Source organism: Ambystoma mexicanum, chromosome 4p (assembly GCF_040938575.1).
Source record: "Ambystoma mexicanum isolate Mex_15411 chromosome 4p, UKY_AmexF1_1, whole genome shotgun sequence".
Lineage (NCBI taxonomy): Eukaryota > Metazoa > Chordata > Amphibia > Caudata > Ambystomatidae > Ambystoma > Ambystoma mexicanum.
The window spans coordinates 1,154,063,563-1,154,084,135 of NC_090927.1; the positions used below are offsets into that span (position 1 = coordinate 1,154,063,563).

Below are 20,573 nucleotides of genomic sequence, written 5' to 3' on the forward strand. Positions count from 1 at the left end.
GGTTAAAATGCAATAGTGAAGAACAAAACATCTTTACAACTATTACTAAACAAAACCAAAGTCGAGGACGAAAATAAGGACTACAGACATTCCAAATCTTTAGAATACAAATCATTGTAGATACCACTGTGGTTTTACAAATTTGTGTGCTAGCCTAACTTATATACTTGCATTAGAAAAACGATATCACAAGAAAACGTTACTTCTAAAAGAGGTCTCATGTACAAGCTAACAAACATTTTCCTCCCATTTGGCTGGATCTGTCAATTTCTCACACACATTTGGATGCGCAAACACCATATGTCGTGCCTGAAAACCTAGACATTGGTTGCACAGTTAACTTTGGCATAATAGACAATGTTGTTCAGCAGTTGTGCCTCAGTGAAACAGTTGGAAATAAGCAGAGCTGTTCATGATATGAATAAGAGAAGGAATATAAATATGCACATTTCTTCTCGGGTACATCATACAATCTTTAATAGGTTCTGAGACAATGATTTCTAAAGACTTGTGGCACTGAGAAGACTCCCCCTTCGGTCTCAAGGTTTTACTAAATGAAAAGTAGTCAGGGCGAAATTAGTCTTAAACTGGAAAAGAAAGCCAAGATGTAACACTTTCCTGAATTTAACATGATTGGGTATAAGGCAGGGGATATAAGGAAGCTAGTTCCAGAGAAGGGTGCAATCACAGAAAAGGCAGAGCCTCTCTTCATTTTACAGCAGGAAAAGGGGAACTTGAGGGCAGATGAGGAACAAAGAGGAGTGGGGGATTTAGTGACAGATTGTATCTAGAAGAAAAGGGGGACCATTGCTGTGAAAGATTTTGAGAGTTATACAGAGTGCATTAAGAGATTCCCTCCTTGAACAGAAGTCAATGCAATGCATGCAGCACAGGTGAGAAATGATCTGACTTGTGGTATTCAAGAGGAGACAAGCTGGCACATTCCTAAGGTTCTGAAGATGTGTATCCAGGAGGGCTGGACTGCCGAGGTAAAAGAATTTTGTATGGTACAGCCTGAAAGAAATTAGAGCCATGAGTATGCTGATGAGTATGCTGATGCAATGTAAAGAAGAGAGGAAGGAGAGCAATTTACGGGGACTGCAAAAGCTAAAGAAGAACAAGAGTCTTACCAACTGACGTTCTTTCGACTGGATGTTCCTCCCACGTATTCGCCATTTTATGATAACTCGTTGTCTCCAGCTTTGCTGCTTCGGCAAAAAGTTTCTCTCGCCAGAGGGTGCTATGCTCTAGGTCGTGGCGTCGATTGTCCCTCGACGGACTCCGTACTCTGTCGACGTCACCGATGGTATAAATAGCTCGAGCCGCACCCGTTGCTTCAGTTCTGTTTTTTCGATGAAACATATAGGAGGAACACCCAGGCGTGCCCCATAACTGATGCACTCATCGTGAGAGTAAAGTGTAAGAAAACGTAAACTGTACAGTGGGGTAGGATGGGAGGGTCGATGAGGAATACGTGGGAGGAACATCCAGTCGAAAGAACGTTACAGTTGGTAAGTAACTTTTTCTTCGAATGGATTGTGTCCTCCCACGTATTCCCCATCTTATGATAGACTCCCATAGCAGTGACAATTTTGGAGGCGGGAGTACTAGTTTTAGTGAATAGAATGCAGAACTGCCTTTGCAAATAATCCCTCATTTGAGGAGGCAGCATGCAAGCAGTAATGCTTGACAAAAGAATGCATTGTTTTCCAAGTTGCAGCAGCACAAATATCCGCTGCTGGGACTCCCCTCTTTAGAGCCGCAGAAGTAGCCATTCCCCTTCTAGAATGGGCACGTAGCCTATCTGGTGGGCCTTTTCCCGCTAATCTGTAGCATTCAATTATGGCGAAGATGATCCAGCGGGATATGGTCTGTTTTGTTACAGGTAAGCCTAGTTTATGACCAGTACCCACAAATAGTTGGTCATCTTGTCTCCATTTAGACATCCTTGAGATGTAAAAACTAAGAGCCCTCTTGGGATCTAGTCTGTGCAGTCTCTCCTCTTCCTTGCCCAAATGAGGAGGATAAAAAGTTGGTAGTACTATTTTTTGTGACAAATGGAAGTCCGAAACTACCTTTGGTAAGAATGAAGGTTTAACTTAAAGGACTACCATATCCTTATAAAAAATAGTATATGGTGGTCTGCATGAGAGAGCCTGAAGTTCACTAACCCTGCGGGCTGATGATAGGGCTACAAGGAGGACAGTTTTTAGTGTTAAAAGCCTCAATGGAGATGAGTGCAGAGGCTTAAAAGGTATGCAAGTCAAGAATTGTAATACTAAATTTAAGTCCCAAGTTGGGACATGAAAAGGTATTGGAGGGTATACGTTAGTAAGTCCTTTTAAGAATTGAATTATTAGTGGTATTTTGAAATATGAAACCTCTTCCGAGGTGCGCTTGAAAATGGACAGCGCAGCAAGGTATCCTTTGATTGTTCCTATCTGGAGCCCCAGATTGGCTAGATGTAATAGAAAAGAGAGCACTACTGGAGTGCCACATTGAAAAGGGTCCACATCCTTAATCTTTGCACCAGTTACTAAACCTGTTCCAGCGACATCGATACAAAGATTTTGTTGCTGGCCTTCTGGCCGAAAGCAAGACTTCCATTACGTCCTCCGGAAGATCCCAATCCTTGCATCTCAACCCCTCAGAAACCATGCGTGAAGGTTGAGTGTCTTGACCTCTGGATGGACAACCCGACCTTCCTCTTGCGAGAGAAGATCCTCTCTTTGCGGAAGACATATTGGAACGCAGATGGACATGTCTAGAAGGTCCGGGTACCACGTCCTCCTGGCCCAATCCGGGGCAATTAGGATCATGGTTTTCCTGAACTTTCTGAAACTCCTGATTACTTGTGGAATCACAGGGACTGGGGTAAACGCGTACAGCAGTTGAAACTTCCACTCCACTACGAATGTGTCTCCCAGAGCTCCTCTTTGAGGAAATTCCCATGAGCAGTACTGATCGCACTTCCGGTTGATCGCGGCGGCGAACAGATCCACTTGAGGGGTTCCCCAAAGGGTGAAGATCTCCAGAAGGACTTCCTGAGCCAGCTCCTACTCGTGAGAGACCGTGCTCTGCCTGCTCAAAGCGTCTGCCGCCGTGTTCTTCTCTCCGGCTAGGTGAACTGCCGATAGAGAGATTCCTTCTTGTATTGCCCAGAACCATAGCTGCATTGCCTCTCTGCACAGTGGTAGTGACCCTACTCCTCCTCTTTTGTTGAGGTAGTACATGGCCACCGTGTTGTCCGTCATTATCAGGACATTCTTGCCCTGTACAGAGGGCAGAAAGGCCTTCAGCACTAGTCCGATTGCCCTCAGCTCCAAAAGGTTGATGTGTAGTTTGGACTCCAATGGAGACCAACGACCGCTGATTGTCAGATCGTTGGTGTGTGCTCCCCACCCTGTGAGTGAGGCGTCCGTCACTACTGTTATCTCCAGCCATGGTTGCCAAAAAGACTCTCCCTTGAGAATGTTGTCACTGCAAGCCCACCATAGAAGATCCTGAGCAACTGCGCTCGGGACTTGCAGAAGATCTGACATATTCCCTGAGAACTGGGAGCACTGACTTCTGAGTGCCCATTGAAGGGATCTCATTCTCAACATGGCCTCTGGTACTAGGAAAATGCAGGATGCCATGAGGCCGAGCAACCTGAGAAAATCGAAGGCCGGTAGACGTTGGGCATTCTGGAATTTTGTCACCATCTGCTGGATGTGGAGAGCTCTCACTTTGGGAGGCGAGGCTTTTCCCGAGGAAGTGTCCAAGACTGCTCCGATAAACTGGAGCTTCTGGGATGGTATCATGTGGGACTTCTTGAAATTGAGGGAGAAGCCCAATTTGTGGAGGAAGTGGCAGGTGATCGAAAGATGTTCCTGAGCTTGTTCTTGAGAACTTGCCCTGATCAACCAGTCGTCCAGGTAGGGATATATGTGAATACCTCCTCTCCTGAGACTTGCTGCCACAACCGCCAACAGTTTGGTGAAAACTCTCAGGGCGGAGGTCAACCCGAATGGCAGAACTCGAAACTGATCATGAGAATTGCCAATCGCGAACCTCAGGTACTCTGTGCTTTGGATGGATTGGCACATGAAAGTAAGCATCCTGAAGGTCCAATGATACCAACCAATCTTAGAGTTGGAGAGCCTGAAGGATCTGAGAAAGAGTCACCATCTTGAACTTGTCCTTCCTAAGGAACTTGTTCAAGTTTCTCAAATCCAAGTTGGGTCTCAGTCGTCCGTCCTTTTTTGGAATGAGAAAATATAGGGAGTACCAACCCCTGTTCCTCTCCGCTACAGGTACCATTTCTATGGCACCTTTCTCTAGCAGGGTTAAAATTTCTTTCAACAGGAGCGAATCTGGAATTTTGACAGAGTTGTCTCCCGGTGGATGATTGAGGCCTTTTTAGAAAGGGGAGACAGTAACCTTGGGCTACTGTTTCCAGTGCCCAAGCATCTGAGGTTCCCTGCCATTCCTTCAGATGCTGAGAGATCCTGCCTCCCACTGGTGTTTTGTGCAACAAGGTCTCAGAAGGATTTGGAGGCGGCTGCAGGAGTGGCTGAGGGTACAGATGCCGCTCCTGAGGCTGATTTTGCACCTCTTCCTCGCGCTCCACGAGGGAAGCTTCTTTTGCCCCTTTGAGAAGCCTGTCCTCTTCCTCTACCAAAAGAGGAGTAGTATCGAAAAGAACGACCCCCCAGGAAGATGAGCCGGAATAGGGTTTGAGAGGCTGGCCATGGAGGCGCCAAGCGATTTAGCTGCCGCTTTCGAGGTCGGAAGTTTTTCGAGGCTTTCATCAGCCTTGCTGCCAAACAGCCTCGAGCCATCAACGGGCATGTTAAGGAGTCTGGCTTCCACATCTGGTGCAAACCCCAACTTCCTCAACCACGCAAATCTGCCTAGCACAACGCTTACAGCCATGGACCTGCTGATACTATCAGCAGTATCCAGTCCAGACTGGAGACATTCCCCCATTGCCTCCTTCCCGTCTTTAACTATATTCAGGAAGCCTTCCCTTACCCTGCCTTCCGGAATATGATCAGCCGCCACCGAAATACAGTCCCACAGGGTATGGGTAAACCTGGCCAGGGTACAGGTGACATTTGTCGATTTAAGGGCCATACTGCCTGAAGTGAACACTTTACGTGCCCATGCGTCAACTTTTTTTATCCTCTCTATCTGGAGGAATAGTGGGGTATGCAGTTTGTTTTGATGTAGATGCTGACTGAATGACTAGACTTTCTGGAGTCAAATGCATATTTAAATATTCAGGATCCGTTCCAGCTGGTCTATATTTCTTTGGAAAAGTGCTATCTGCAGCAGCAATACTCTCAGGTCTATCCCAGTTTTTCTCCACCGTCCTCTGAAGAGCCCTGTGAAAGGGGAGAACTGGATCTTTTTGAGGCCCTCTGACAATTATATCCGTCATGTCATCCTGTTCAAAAACGGGTGAAGTGTTACCCCCAACCCATATATTCAATTACTCTGGTCATAAGACCCCTGTACCCAGCATCTGCATGCGCTGCAGGATCAGGTCTGGCAAACTAATTCTGGGGAGGTGTCAATTCCACTGGCAGAATGTAGAGTATCACTCAGGTCTCTCAATCTAGATTCCCGGTCAATAAGTTCCTCAGGAACTTGCTTTGTGCCATAAGAAACTCCAAAAGGAGTAACTTTGTCTTCTTCTGAGCCAGATTCATCATAAATTGAGGACATGGATTAAAGGAGTGAACATCCTTTCTTCTTCTACCATACGCGTCGATGGGATTGATAAATCCTTCGAAGTTGTCGAAGGAGTCTTCAATTACTTCGAAGATGACTCTGGCATGGGCGTCGAGGAGGTTTTTGGTTTTGGTGCCGAAACGGTAGACGCTGACTTGTGTTTTTTGTATGGCACCGGAGAAGTGCTCGACTCTTGAAGAGTCTTCGACGGCTTGGCGTCGACTCAAGTTTTTTTAGTATCCTCGACACTACTGGTCTCTACCATGGTAGTCTTGGACTTCCCTTTGTCGTCCAATGGAGCGACCTTAGGGGTATGGCTCTTTCGAGATTCTATCGAGGGGGTCGGGCCACGTTCTCGCAAACCTCCATCATCTTTTAACGGAACTCTTCCCATTTACTGGGAGAATCCGATTTTGTCGGACATCGAATTTCTTCGGTCGACTCTGAAGAAGAATATGATGAGGGAGATCTAGGTCTCCTCTTCATTTTTTTAGACGATGACGAAAAGTGTCTCGATCCACTCCTAGATCGAGATCTCTTGGGAGTGCCTATGGCAATTCGATTCCTTCGAATCAGTCGCTTATGTTTTTTAGACGTAGCCTTCTTAGAGGCTTCGCTCCCCACCGACAGTTTACCTCTCCTCTCACGAAGAGCTTTCTCGGTCATGGATTGGCAGGAACCGCAGTCGTCGGTTCGGTGACTGGAACCGAAACACCAGAGACAAACCCGGTGGGGATTCGTGATCGACACTTTTTAACCCACAATCTGCACACTTCTTGAACCCAGTCTTGGGTGTCGAAGGAGTCGAAGATGACGACATTTTCTTCACAGAAAATCTGAAGTGTGCAGTTATCGATAGCGAAGCAATCGGAAAAACGGAACTGAAGCAACAGGCGCGGCTCGAGCTATTTATACCATCAGTGACGTCGACAGAGTACGGAGTCTGCCGAGGGACAATCGACGCCACAACCTCGAGCACAGCGCCCTCTGCCGAGAGAATCTTTTTTCCGAAGCAGCGAAGCTGGAGACAACGAGTTATCATAAAATGAGGAATACGTGGAAGGACACAATCCATTCAAAATAAGAGTTACTGCATTGATCTAGGGAAGCAATAAAAGGGACTGATCCAACATGAATCCTTTCTTCTTCACTGAGGTGACCGGGGGTCAGGCAAGGGCCTATTACTGAGAGCTGGGCAACCAGGAATTCAGTTTTGTTGAGTTTCAGCCATTGACCATATATCTAGGTATTATTAACTAAGAACTAAGATAGGATTGGAAATTGATGGCTGAAGAGACACCCACCCCCGCCCCCATCCACGTGGAGCAGAATTTGAGTATTGTCTGTGTAGTAATGAAAACTAAGTCCAAACAGGGGCATGAAAGAAGACAAAGGATGCATAAATGTTAGAAAATGGACTGATACGAAGATGTTAGGGGGAGGGTGTCTAGAAGGGGAAAGTGGGAATAAGAGGCCGATAAAACACAATAGGTATGCCAAGATATAAACCAGTATAATGGGGTGCCGGTAATAATCGTGTCCTTCAGTGCCTTGAGAACTAGCAGATCATCCAGTGTCAAAGATTTCTGAAAGCTCTAATATCAAGACTGAGACACTGACACCATCAGCCGCCTGAAAGAGGTAATCCACAGCAGATAGTATGACCAATTCTACAGCTCAAATGAACAGAATACCACCTGCTGGGTTGAAGGTGGTTAGATAAGTCAAGAAAGTCTGAGACATTCAGAGGCATGCTTCGCCATAGTTTTATCCAAAAAAGGCAAGAAATATGGGATGAAAGTTCGATGGGAGGGAGGTCTCTACTTTGGCTCCTTGAGAAGTGGGACTGTCAGGACCGTCTTTCAAGCGGGCTGGACAATTCTAATTGTTCTTTTATAACGTGCTTAATACCAGCAAGTGGTTTCTAAGCGCAGGATCAGGATTCAAACCTGTGTTGCGCTGCGTTGTCTTGCTGCCAAGACAAACGCTTTGCCCTAGAGCTAGCCTTCCTCCCCCAATGCCTGACTCAAAGGATTTGTTGATTATTAAAGAGTACCTGAAGTTCCTCCCGTTAGGGAGAATCCTCATAAATGTGCTAATTCCATCTACATTAGAGCCCTTCAGCTCTTTTGCTAAACTTTGGGGCTTTGAACCTTCTCTGGGATAAACTACTGTTTCCCAGAGAATGCAAAGTGAAATTGACTTTACTAGTCTTTGCAAATTCCTAGACCCAGCACACACCATCTTACAATGGAGTTGTGGAGGGGTTACATAGTATCCCCTGTGTCTAAACACTCATGTAGCAGTCAAATGCTAGCCTTTTCAATTGAAAAGGCTGGTGGCAGTTTTACAACCAACTACCATGATTTTTCCCGACCACGAACACCAGGTAGCTAAAAATCACAGGAGCCATGTTTTTCAAGATGGCGCCTTAAGCCCCTTTGTTTAAACGGGCCCAGTCTTTTTTCGCCATTTCTTTTGGGAAAGGTCCTTCTAGTGTGTCTCTGCGGGCCGAACCAGGTTTGGTCCCTTTGTTCGTGTGCCTTTGGCGGGCTTCAGGACAGAAGTCCGCCCTTGGCGTCTGAGTGCCTGCGGTGGGCAGGAAGTGAGGGAGGTGCCCGAAACTCCCTGTGCGTAGTCTCCTAGGAGACCCAAATGCACTCAGGCGTGATTGGCTGGCTGATTGTCCGGCAAGGACAGCCACCCTGCTGGGTGAGTGACAGCTAGGCTGGAATGAAAGGGAGAAAACTGTTTAAAAGGCGAGTCTCCAAGACTGGAAGACAGAGTCGACCACTGGAACTAAAGAACCAAAGACGAGCTGGAAGAGGACGGCTGCTGCAACCACTGGACCGTTGTTTGCCCAGTGAAGCCCTGCTGCAGGTCCGAACTGCCAAACTCTATTTGACAGAGAAGCTCCTTCAAGGACGGCTACTTCCTTTGAGTTGGTGGGACCAATCAACTCATAAGACACCTGGATACCATTCTCAAGGCTGGTTAGGATAAACCAGGGAGAGGGACACCAGTTTGTGTGCTTGAATCTACAGCTTCTGGAAACTGAAGTGGCTCCATCTGGTTTGCTTTCTTAAACGATCCTGTGCAGTGCAGGAGTCCCAACGTCCTCCGTCTTGTCCCCACGACTGAGGCTCAGGAACAGCGAGATCTGCAGGAACTGCCAGGAACCACGACTTCAGCAACATTTGTTTTCTTCATACAAAGGTACTGTGTCAACCCGAATGGGAGAACGGCACCCCTGCGGTGAAAGTTTGTGAAACTTTCCCAACTTGCAGGCCTAATCGGCTTGTGACCACACAAATGAACCTTTTTCGCCTAAACTACTTCTGAGAACTTTTTCAAAGACTTTACTGTTTGATACCAGAACTGATCTTTCATATCCAGAACACTAGCCCATTGACTTTGGCCTGGCCTATTGGCTTGAATTGAACTATTGTGGTGAACTGAAACTATCTGCACTGCCTAGAAAGTATATATAATCTATTCTACTTACTTTTGTCCTTTTTGCTCACTGCTAAGTAACTAAACTGCCATTTGGCACCCTTTTCAACGGAGCTCAAACTGGCTCAAAAGAGTTTTGTATTGAAGTGTATTTGTCTATAATCTTAAATTGCCTTCTTCTAGTGAAATGTTTTATAAATGATTGTGTAAATAAATTAATCAGTGTTTTACCAAGAAACCTTGAGTATAAGTGTCTACTTGAACCACTGTGATTCAAAGTCCTTTGTGTAACTACTTGTACTGCTCACACTCACTCTTGAGATTGGCCTGGCTGCTCAGCTCGATACCAACAAACTGTGTGGTACAGAATTATACCAAAGGTTGGTCTTGCTTACACCTGTAGTCCTAATCGTGTGTGGTGGTCCCAGAGGGTACTGCATGCAATTCTGCCTAAAACCTCCTCAATCAGCTAGAGTGGGGAGGGGTTGAGCTGAGGGATAGGCATTGTGACACCTTATCAAAAGAGAAAACAGGGCACCAACAAGGTAGTGAAAATAGTTATCTGGGAGGTGGATACAGTGCGACTGTTCTAAGCCGAGAGAGAGTTGGCAGGCAGACCATTAGTAAGGCTGGGGGGGCTACTCTGGAGGGCTACATGATTCATGGGGCATGGTCCAGGTCGGAAGCCTTGATGCATATCTTTTTTTTTTATTGAAAAAAACTTCAGCTCAAAACAGATGATTTAAGCTTTTGTTTCAAACATTCATCGGGTCAATTATCTGTTATGGCGTCAACATAAAACAACCAACAACAAAACAATTCCAGAAAAAAAATAATATAGAAAGTAAATTGCATCTAGAATCTCATCACCAACTAATTGAGGCAAAGTTTCCCAATCGTTCCCCTTGAAATAGGTTTGGGTATTCCACTTAAATGGTACAGTATTTATATTGGTTCCTTCTTCAAAATGTTATCCTTATAGTCAACCACTGCACAAGATAATTTTATATTGTTGCCTGTGGTAATGACTGATCACCAGGCTTCCATGTCTTCAGTTAGGGGGCGCACATTTCCCAAGGTGCAAAGTTCATTGGTTGCAAGTACCTCCGCAGCCAATTATTAGGTTTTTAATGATTCAATGTTAAGACCGCAAAAGCGGCAAAGATTATCTCTTACTGCTTTGTCTTGTCTTTGCCACAAGAGTTCTTTTGTTTTCATGACATTCATTCAGTTTTAGAAATTGGTCACGATGACGACGTGATGGACAATGCAGCAAGTATCTTGACTGAACATTTAATTTGTTTACACCAGCGCCCAAATCCAGTGCAGAATAAAAAGTTTTGCGTGTTGTTCCAAGTTCATTATCCAGGACCATGTCTCAAACTTTTTCTTTGCAAGTTGTGGTCTAAGAGATCACATTTATTAATGTCCGCTGCACACAGGATTTCATGCAATCGCACAATTCAAGTTTGTAATAAGCCGGATTGACAGCCGGTATTTCCACTTGCAAAGATCCGATATGCTGGCTATGGAACAGTTGTGTGCATTTTTCGCATTGCTGCGAGCGATTTCTAGAGGACCGTGGTGTAGAGTGAATTCAGAGACAGTTCATGTCATAGAGCTATCAACAAAGTAGACTGTGGCAAGTTCAACACCCGGCGCCAGAAGCGGCCCTCTAACAACTGCCAGATGTTTTCTTCAATGTTACAACCAGCCTCGGCACCAAATACAATGGCTGTAACTACTTTTTGGAGGTAGAAGTTCAAGACAGGCGCCAAAGTGAATTTGCCATATTCTTTGTGGATCTTGGCGCATTGCAAGGAAAACTGACATACGATTTTCTCCAATAGAATTGTTAAATTGAATTCCTAGATACCATATGGAGTTCACGAGGCTTGAAGTTTCCCCAGCAATCGACCACTTAAATGATTTGTCTTTCTTATTGCCCGGACCTCAAATTGTCAAGATTTTGATTTTAGATGTATTTGTCTCGAGGTCATTAGCTGCTAGAGCCTCATGCAGTTTGGTGAGCAAGTGCTGTAGCCCAATCTGGGCGAGGTCCATCAAGACCAAGTCATCCACGTAGATTATACATATCACCGGAACGTTGTTGATCTTCGGTGAAAAAGAATGAGCTTCGTCGAGATGTGATGGCAGATCTGACAGAAATAGTTTGAACAGTTCTGCAGCAAGTGGACAACCTTGTTTGACTCCTTTCTCAGTTTTTACCATGAACGATAGGTCGCCGTTGTTGTTTAATCTTACACATATTGACGTGTGCGAATGGAGTGCCATGACTGGTTCAAGTATGTCGACCAGACATTTCTTTTCTTGAAATTTCAACCAAAGCTTTCCACGGTTGAGGCTATTAAACGCTTGCTTCATGTCAATGAAGGCGAGAAACACTTTCCCCTTAGCCTTCATGACTTCAAGTTTTAAGATGTTCAGAATTAACAAATTGACCTCGACTCCAATTTCCTCCGTAATCCGTTTGACGAATATCCGAGATCATTGTTGATTGAGCCCACAAAGCCAGCTTTTGTCACAAGCAGGAGCCAAATATCTTGCCAATGGTACCAAGATGTGCAATCGGGCGATAGTTCGTAGGATCGTCCCGATTGCCCTTCTTGTAAATTGGGACCACAATCGCCGTTAACCACGACTCGGGGAGCTGTTTAATAGTTGATATTTGCATGAACAGCTTTCCAATAAAAGGTGCCTAAAGTTTCAGGTGCTTTTTTTAGCATCATGTTTGTTATTAAGTCGGGGCCGGCGACATGAGTTTTTCAGCCCATGGGGAGTTATAAGACATGGTCGTCACAGCCGGTTCGATTTGGGGCTTCCTGTATACAGTGGGGCTTCCTGTATAGAGTGGCGAAGTGTGATTCCCAAGCCACACCCGAAATTTCGTTGAAAATTATAGCTGGACATTTTGCTTCAGCGGTGTTCAATATCTGCCTTGTGTTTTTGTCACCAATAATGCCATCATTAGTTCAGCTCGATTTTGGTCGATTGTGGCCTGCGATGTGGCCCAGTTACGATACTGTTTTCTTCTTCGTTTGACTGCCTCCTGTGCATCTTTTTTGGACAGATTTTTTTTCCAACTGTCTCGGGTCTTTTCTTAGTGTTTTCTTTGCCCCGTGGATGACATTACTGTACAGTTGCTTATGAATATGCCTAATTGACCGTGAAGAGTCTGAAGATATGGTATAATCAGTTAACAGCAGCTTATAATTCACTCCCTGCATATAGTAGATGTTTGCAAATTGGAGGCCCACGTTTTTTAATGAGTCACGTTGATGCGAAGTCGGTTGCCACCAGCATTTGTGGAGACTGATTCCTGGTGTGTCTGCGCAAAGGGAGGCCAATCCATCGCACAGCATAGTCGCAGAAGATTGTGGTCACTATTTTCTATTAAAAGAACTTGTAAGTTGATGCATTTTTCTACCAAGTTCATAGAAACCCAGAAGTAGTCGAGTATATTCTCACTCTCCCCACTATGCCATGTCGATTGAGGGGGCAAGTCTCCTTTCACATTTCCATTCACATCATGCAGTTTCGATTTGTCATTGGAGTATACCAGATCTGTCCTTTGACGGGAACCGCATGATGTGGAGTACGCCTATAATTTTGTCTGACAGTCTTTCAACCCAAGAACAATTTAAGTCACCACAGCATATGATGGAAAGATTGTTGTATGCCAGAGATGCTCAATACACTAACAGAATAACTGAGTTCACAAAGTTCTTAGTGCTTATTTTTGCAGGGTTCCAGGACCCATTTATAATCAGAAGGTGTTTACATCGGTTCTTCCCCTTTTCCTTAGATTGGATTATTGTAGCTTGCACAAAGGGTTTTGGATTAACTGACTCCAGCACTGACCACCATAGAGTTATTTTTATCAGTGTTATTAGGCCCGAAAATGGATGTCCTTTGGAACTTTTTACTACTGGATTGAGGTAAGTGATGAAACCGTCCCTCATTGGCGGAACCCGCAGCCACGTTTCCTGCAGTCAAATTAGGAATACTTTGTCGAGGGAGATTTCAAAGTGCGCAAAACCGCATGTGTTCCATGATAGGAACACACAGACGTTCTTGCGCGTCCAATCATGGCATTTCTGAAGCCGTCTCCCCCTTGTTGATTCCTTGATAGTGTACAGTGCGCCCTGGTGGACCGTATTTTGATGCGTGGTCTGGGTACTACTCATTGCTTTTCTTAGTGATATCGAACTTGCTTCATTAGTAGGAACATCTGATGGTTTCGAGTTTTGTTTCGGGTCTCGATTGCTTTGAGAGTCCGGTTCAAGCATTATGTCGAAACCGAAAAAAAAAGTAATTCTTCAGTTGCCTTCAAGATGGTATTTTGTACTCCGGCAGACACAATGTGAAGTGGCACTTGGTCAGATGTTTTCTCTCTGGCATATTCAACTATCTTTATGCCATCAGAGTGTATGGTGCGGAGAGAAGAAATGGATTTAAATAGCTTCAGTACATTTGTCCGATTTAGGTTGACTTCATTGTCATCGGCCTGAATGTTTGGAAGTCGTAGTTTCCCAATTTGGATTGCTGAGCCACTTCTTTTGGGCGAATGGACCCTCTTAGTGTAGAGAACACGCTGTGTTCGTTGGTTTGAAGTAAGTTTTGGATTTAGCCTTGAATCACTTTGCGGCGCTAGATCTCATACATCACCCAGCGGATTATAGCGGGCAACCTTGTCAGGACTCTACCTCCCAGGATGGTGAGCCTTATCTCTTTGTGGCAAACTAGCTGGAATTTCAGTAGATGGAGTGATGAATATGAACTGTTTTTGCTAAGAATTCACCATGAGTCTTCTTGGTGCGAGTAGGTTGACAAGTAGCACAAGTTAATTGCAGGGGAGGAAGATATAGTAGAATCAGAGTCCTTTTCAGATGCGATTCGCCTTTGTTTTTTTGCAGGATTGATTTTACCCTTTGACTTTGTGGAGGCTGATTATTTACAGCCATTAATACATTTGATGATTTCACTCAGCCACTGCGGTTAAACAAGCTAATTTTGGGAGGCGATGACAGGTTCCTAATAAATTTCTTTGCATTTGTACGCCCAGCCATCTTTCTTTTTTCGTTTGTCTTGTTTGGGATTAAGATCTCTTTGGCAACAGTAGATTTGATCGGTTCATTGGACTTTGCTTGCTCAATACTTTGGGCTGGTTTTGCCGCTCCTGTAAATATGCCAAAAGAGGTAAATTTCCTCCCAGAAGAATCATTTTGAACCCGACTGCAGATATGAGTTTCAGTTGTGTCTACTCCAGATAAAAGACCGGGGTCGGGACAAGCAATTGCCTCTGAAGTTGATTGAAGATTGCGTGTGACTCGGCTTGGCCCTTGCACTACGGCTTATTGATTTCTCAGCAGTGGAATTGCCTACATATGCCTTTGAGGTGATTGTCATCCTATCAATGTCAGCTGCATTATGCTGAACGGCTGTTGAGGCCGAATTTCGAGTTTGAATTAAGGGTGGCAGACATGTTTCAATGTTGGAGTCAGCTTTCAGCCTTTTCCGTTCGTGGTTACATAGGTTTGCACTAGGGATGACTCTAGAATTGTGGCGCATCCATTTGACAGCGTCAAGCAAACCTTCAGATAGGCTGTCATTTTGGCCGCTGCTGCCACCGCTCTGTCAAGTCGGCTTCTCCTATGATCTGTTTTTGAAAAACTGGTACTGGCGTTTTCTTTTTGCATTTCCAGTCGTTTTAGAGGAGATTGGTTCAATGCTGGTTGAGTGGTCGTTGGCATTTGACCTTTATATTTAGAGGTGGCGATGTTTGTGTGGGTGGACAGTTTGTTCGGTTCACTCATGATATTTGTTCCTAATGTATTGGCCTCGGCAGACTCAAAAGCAGAATGTGGCTCCTGAGAATCGTTATTTGTTTGATCTTTATTTGGCACAGGTGGTATAAGATGTGGACTCATCGGTAGCTTGTTGCCAGACAGATCACAATCGCTGGCCAACTCGGGCACGATCAAGGCAGCAACGCAGCCTGCCAACCGATATCAATCAAATATCGGTTGATAAACAGGTAGCCACATGGACAATCTTTACTTTCGATGCGCTAACTTGGTTCGTGGATTTATTTTGGTTTATGAGTCCTTTGGCATTTTTATTTCGTCAAAGTTCAGTGTATGACTACTCAATTTTCTGTCGAGTCGCTCCGTGTGCCACTGATCCATTTGCATAGTGCACTCGACTTGGGTGGCATCTTCAGCAATCATGGCTGAAATTGTATCAGCCATTTGGGTCACATCGATGATTTTGCTAGCACAACTTCCAGATTCTTCTGTGTCCAAAATAGCAAGGCTGAGGTCGACTGCTATGTGAGAGACATGCTTTTCTTTGCCTGCCCAGGGCAGTCGAGCTCGTCATCAGGACCCCACAAAATTAGAGAGCTCTTCTGAGCGTGTTTTGCTTGTCCCCGCAAAATATTGCCGTCGACGTGTGTTAAAATAGTTTTGTTCGTAGGGCAAGGCGGGACTTCAATATTTGACACACATCAGTTCAGCGTCTGTGACGTCAAATGGCGAAAAATATATGTCCGTGTCGTCAGCGCTTGCTGGTGTTTCTAAGCAGTCAAAGGTCTTGTTAGAACTGGTATAATATTGTTTCGTCCTCATTGTATATGTTGGCCTATGCCCAGTCGCTTTGAGAGGAAATCTGTATTACAAGGTCGTGACCTCAAGTGAATCAAGCCTCCATTTTAGGTTAGAACCGCCATTTTAGTTTATTGTACAAAGTCACCCTGTACTCTAAAATGGCCGTCTCGTGTGCTCTTGTTCTTGTCTTAACCTATTCAACCTCTGTAGGAGGGTTAATGTCCAACCTGCCTTCAGGCTACATGTTAGGGTCATGTAGACCTTGTCCTTTGTTGACCTCGGGATCAGAGGATTACTTTAATTAGCAATGTTAACCTGCAAGTATACAAGAACAATAAAGCTATCCAAATACGACATGCAAAACATTTGTTTGATCTGTATTAAAGCAATATGTAAAGAGTGTAACGTTAAATTAGAGAATAATAATGTCTGTTAGTAAATGTATTTAAAATTAAACCGCATGCACGAGATATTTCAATTAGAAAACGAACCTGGCGCGACCCTAGCCCAGTGTATAATTAACTTGAAAGGGGCTGGACATAATTATAACAAACTGTATAAATACGCTGATGTCGAGGTAGCAAATTCTGCTCACTGCTCACATTGAACCCTGCTGGTGGTATCTGATGTATTGACAGCCAAATAGCTATTTGTGTACTGTGTTCAATACTGTTCAGTTTTGTAATAAAGATTCTGGGAATCTTTACAAGCCCGTGTCGGTGTATTTTCCTTTGCATAGTGTAACAGCCTTAATATTGTATTTTTCTGATTCCACAGTCTGACTAGAGACTGGCTCGAGGTCAGTTAAGGAAAGCAAAGTATTTGGCTTGGTCGCAATGGAGGCGCCAGACACCGACTCAGTTGGGACATGTTCAGGTTCGTGGTCGCACATAAGCTCACTGATCCCAACATTGTCAACAAAAAGCCCGGAGATCCTGAATGAGTGTCTAGGTTATAAGGCAGCAACGTGACAGTTTGTTTGCTTACCTTACCATGTCCCGCGTTTGATGTCTTCGCAACGGTCCAAGGATTTATCATTCAACGCTGTTTTAGCATCTTTTGCCTCGTCACGGGGCCGGGCCTGGATGAATCCGCCATGTCCCACTCCCGTTCTGGCCCGTGGCAGACTGGGACTCTGTGCCTGGACTCCGTGCCGCGCTCCGCACGTAGGGTTCGTTTAAATAAAATGAGTGGAAAGAGAAACAGGGCCAAAGTTGCTGCAGCTCCTCTCAGCACTGAAGTAGAACGGAGACTGGGGCGACTCTGTGCATGGACTCTGCTTCCTGCATATCAATCTGCTCGAGCTCAGGGCTGTGGGCCTGGTCCTCAAGGCGTTTTTGCCCCTCATCAGGGACAGGCCTGTTCTGGTCAGGACGGACAATTCTATGATGTTTAACCCCTCTGCTCCAGCGGACCCTTCGCTGTGGAGCCATGCTGAACAGAGGCTCTCTACCTTCTCTTGCCGAGAGGTCCTGGAGACAAAGTCCTTAAGGTGGGGCGGAGGAGAAATGTAGAAGATCTCTCTCCACCGCGCCAAACGATTCTTCAAAGCCCTGTGACCAAGAGCACTGCAAGCTGAACATGTATCCCCAGCGGTGGTTGGGCCCCAAACACGCAAGGGAGAGTTCATAGGGGTCCGAGGCCGGGAACGAGCAGTCGCATGAGGCACATCTTGTGAAGCCTCCTGCAGCTGACATGCATCAGGGGAGGCGAGTCAAATAAGATTGAAAACAAAAGCGGGGAGCAAGCGGAAAGCTATATAAAAGCCTCTGCGCTGGCTGCCAGGTCCGATACCATCCATGCAGAAAAAGGGACTTCAGTGAGGCGGCGGGGCGTCCCCATGCCCAAGGCCACGCGCTATACTAAATTTAAAGGGGAAGCTTAATTTTTGCTGCCAAAAGGTTTCAGTACTGCCCCCCCCCCCACCCCCCAACGCCCACAAGGATGGAGGAAAGGGGACAGGATGTATTAGTACTGGAGGGTGCCAGGATTCGGTTTTATACAGTAGTGCACGACTGTTGGTGGATGGAGGGCAGGACTTCTATTCACGTTTCAGGTCGAAAGAGACACATTTTTAGCGTCTTACAGAAATGGAGGCTAGTGGGCCATTTCAAGTTTCGTGGCAGGAGAAAGACAGCTTGCAAGTCTTCCATTTGCAGGCTGCCTCTGACACAAACCTTTTGATGGTTTTGCTACGTGAGGCGCGAGTGCCTCAAGACAGTGTGGAGTTTGGCCACCAAGTATGTTGGTGTTCCAATCGAGACTGTTGCATGCAGTTTTCAATGGGATGCATTAGGGACAGGAAGCCAGTGAAGCTTGCTCAATGTAAGCAAAGTACGGGGTGCATGGTTAAAGTACAGATTGCTTGTCAGTTTACACTGATAAACCTTTTTTAAAAGTATATTTATTTTGCTGCCAGAAGAGAATTAGCTGGACAAACCAACGAAACTTCATTCCAGTATGCCAGGCAAGTGTCCAGAAACCATCTCTCCCATCTAGGAAACTCTACAGGCCTGTGCTGCTCCTGGTTTTAGAATTGCCTCATGGTTGTTCTTCCATGGCTGGCTCCTCTCACAGTGTGACTTTGCAAGCTTTTCTTTAATATTAGTTCTTCCCTGGGGTCTCTCTAAGCTAACCCCATCCTCAGAAGCAAATCCTATGCCAGAGGATGACGTGTGAATCGTGCATGGATGACCATCGTCGACCATATTTCTCTTTGCTTGGATAGCTTCAGCTCGCAAACAGCATTCAAGTCAGAAAGATACGCCTAAAGACCCTGACCTATCCACAGTGTTTAAGGAAAATCGCACCAACAATAGGGAAAAGTGAATCATCTAGATTCACTTTTCTCAGCCCATTCTACGGTCTTCTTAAAGCTGCTGTAAACATTTCTTATCAATGGTCTTGGTTTCATTTTGCAATATTTCTTCACTGCAATTTTATTTCACCCTAAATTCACCAAGTGGAATATTGTTAATGGTGCTAATTCTGGGTCAGATTGTCATAGGAGTACTGTGCTGGTGGATCTTGTTAAAATTTACATTGTAGCTTTTTATTGCCTCCATATCAGATGCATAGCGAATCTGTACTGCTGGACATCGTCCATTTAATTTTAGAAATATTGTTGAGCCAATCTCTAAAGAAGTCATTAATTTCCCAGTCCCAGATTACAAATACATCATCTATAAATCTTTGGCACAGAATGATACAAGTCTTTAATTCCACTGGGACAGGTATTCAAATATGTGTGACCTCAATGAGCTGTAAACTGATTTACTACAGAGAAGCACATCTAGTCCCCATGGCAACTCTTACCCTTAAAGAGAAGAACAAGTTACCAACTGTTAAGGTTCTTTCGATTGGATGTTCCTCCAACGTATTCCACATCTTTGACATGTAATGTCCACAGCTGTGCACTTCAGCAACATTTTCGGCAGAGGGCGTCCTGCGTCGGGTCGATGTCCCTCGAAGGCCTCCATCGTGGGCGACGTCACCGGATGATATAAATAGGACGCAAGGCGCCCGTAGCCTCAGTTTATGTTTTTTCCTTCATAACGTGTGGCATCAATCCAATGCCAGCTGAACTGCGCATAACCTTGCAGAGACGTAAACTGCAATCGCATAGAATATTCTCCAGATGGGCAGTCTGAGAGGGCGATGTGGAATACGTCGTAGGAACATCCAATCTAAAGAACGTTACCAGTTGGTAAGTAACTTCTTCTTTGAATGGATTGTGTCCTCCAACGTATTGCACATCTTTGACAGACTCCCAAAGCAGTACCAGAAAATGGAGGAGGGAAAAGAATTTAGAGTACTCAATCAGATGGCAGAATAAAGAACCGCCTTACCAAAGGCCATATCTCGACCACGGATCGTATCCAGGGAATAATGTTTAACAAAGGTGTGGATAGAAGCCCATGTGGCTGCATCACAAATATTCCTAATAGGAACTCCCCGTTGTACGGGTGTGGAAGTAGACACGTCCCTAAGTAGAATGGGCTTGCAACCCTTCAGAAGGGTCCTTACACGCCAATCTGTAACATTCAGTAATAGTGAGGATAATTCACCTGGACAAGGGCTGTTTGTTAACAGCCTGGCCCAATCGGTGTCCAGCATATCCCACAAAGAGTTGATTGTCCACTCTGACCCTGAACATACTAGAAATATAAATATATAAAAGATGAACTGCTGAGAGTGAAATTCCCTGCTGGATGGCTCAGAAACAGAGCTGCATTGCCTCTCTGCACAACAGGAGTGACCCTACCCCCCTTTTTTTGTTGAGGTAATGCATGGCCACTGTGTTGTCCGTAATGATCAGGACACTCTTCCCCCGCACAGACGGCAGAAAAGCCTTCAGGGCAAGACTGATGGCCCTCAACTCTAACAGGTTGATGTGGAGTCTGGACTCCGATGGAGAACAACGACCGCTGGTGGTCAAGTCATCTGCATGAGCGCCCCATCCTGTGAGGGATGCATCCATCACTACAGTCACCTCCTGCCATGGTTGCCAAAACGGCTCCCCCTTCATCAGGTTCCCTTCGTTGGCCTACCACAGATCCTGGGAGACAGAGATTGGAATCTGAACAGGATCCGACATCTTGCCTGAGAACTGCGACCACTGCATCTCGAGTACCCATTGCAGAGATCTCAACCGCAGTCTGGCCTCTGGCACCAGGAAAATGCAGGAAGCCATGACGCCGAGCAACCATAAGAATTTGGAAGCCGGGAGACTCTGGGCATGTTGAAACTTGTCCACCATCTGCACAATGTGAT

General features: G+C 45.3%; 1 protein-coding gene across 2 annotated transcripts in view; it reads right to left on the reverse strand.

Moving 5' to 3' along the window:
* BCLAF1 (BCL2 associated transcription factor 1) overlaps positions 1-20,573 on the reverse strand; it is an 850,362-nt gene that overhangs the window by 183,361 nt on the left and 646,428 nt on the right. The gene's annotated exons all lie outside the window — the stretch shown is intronic.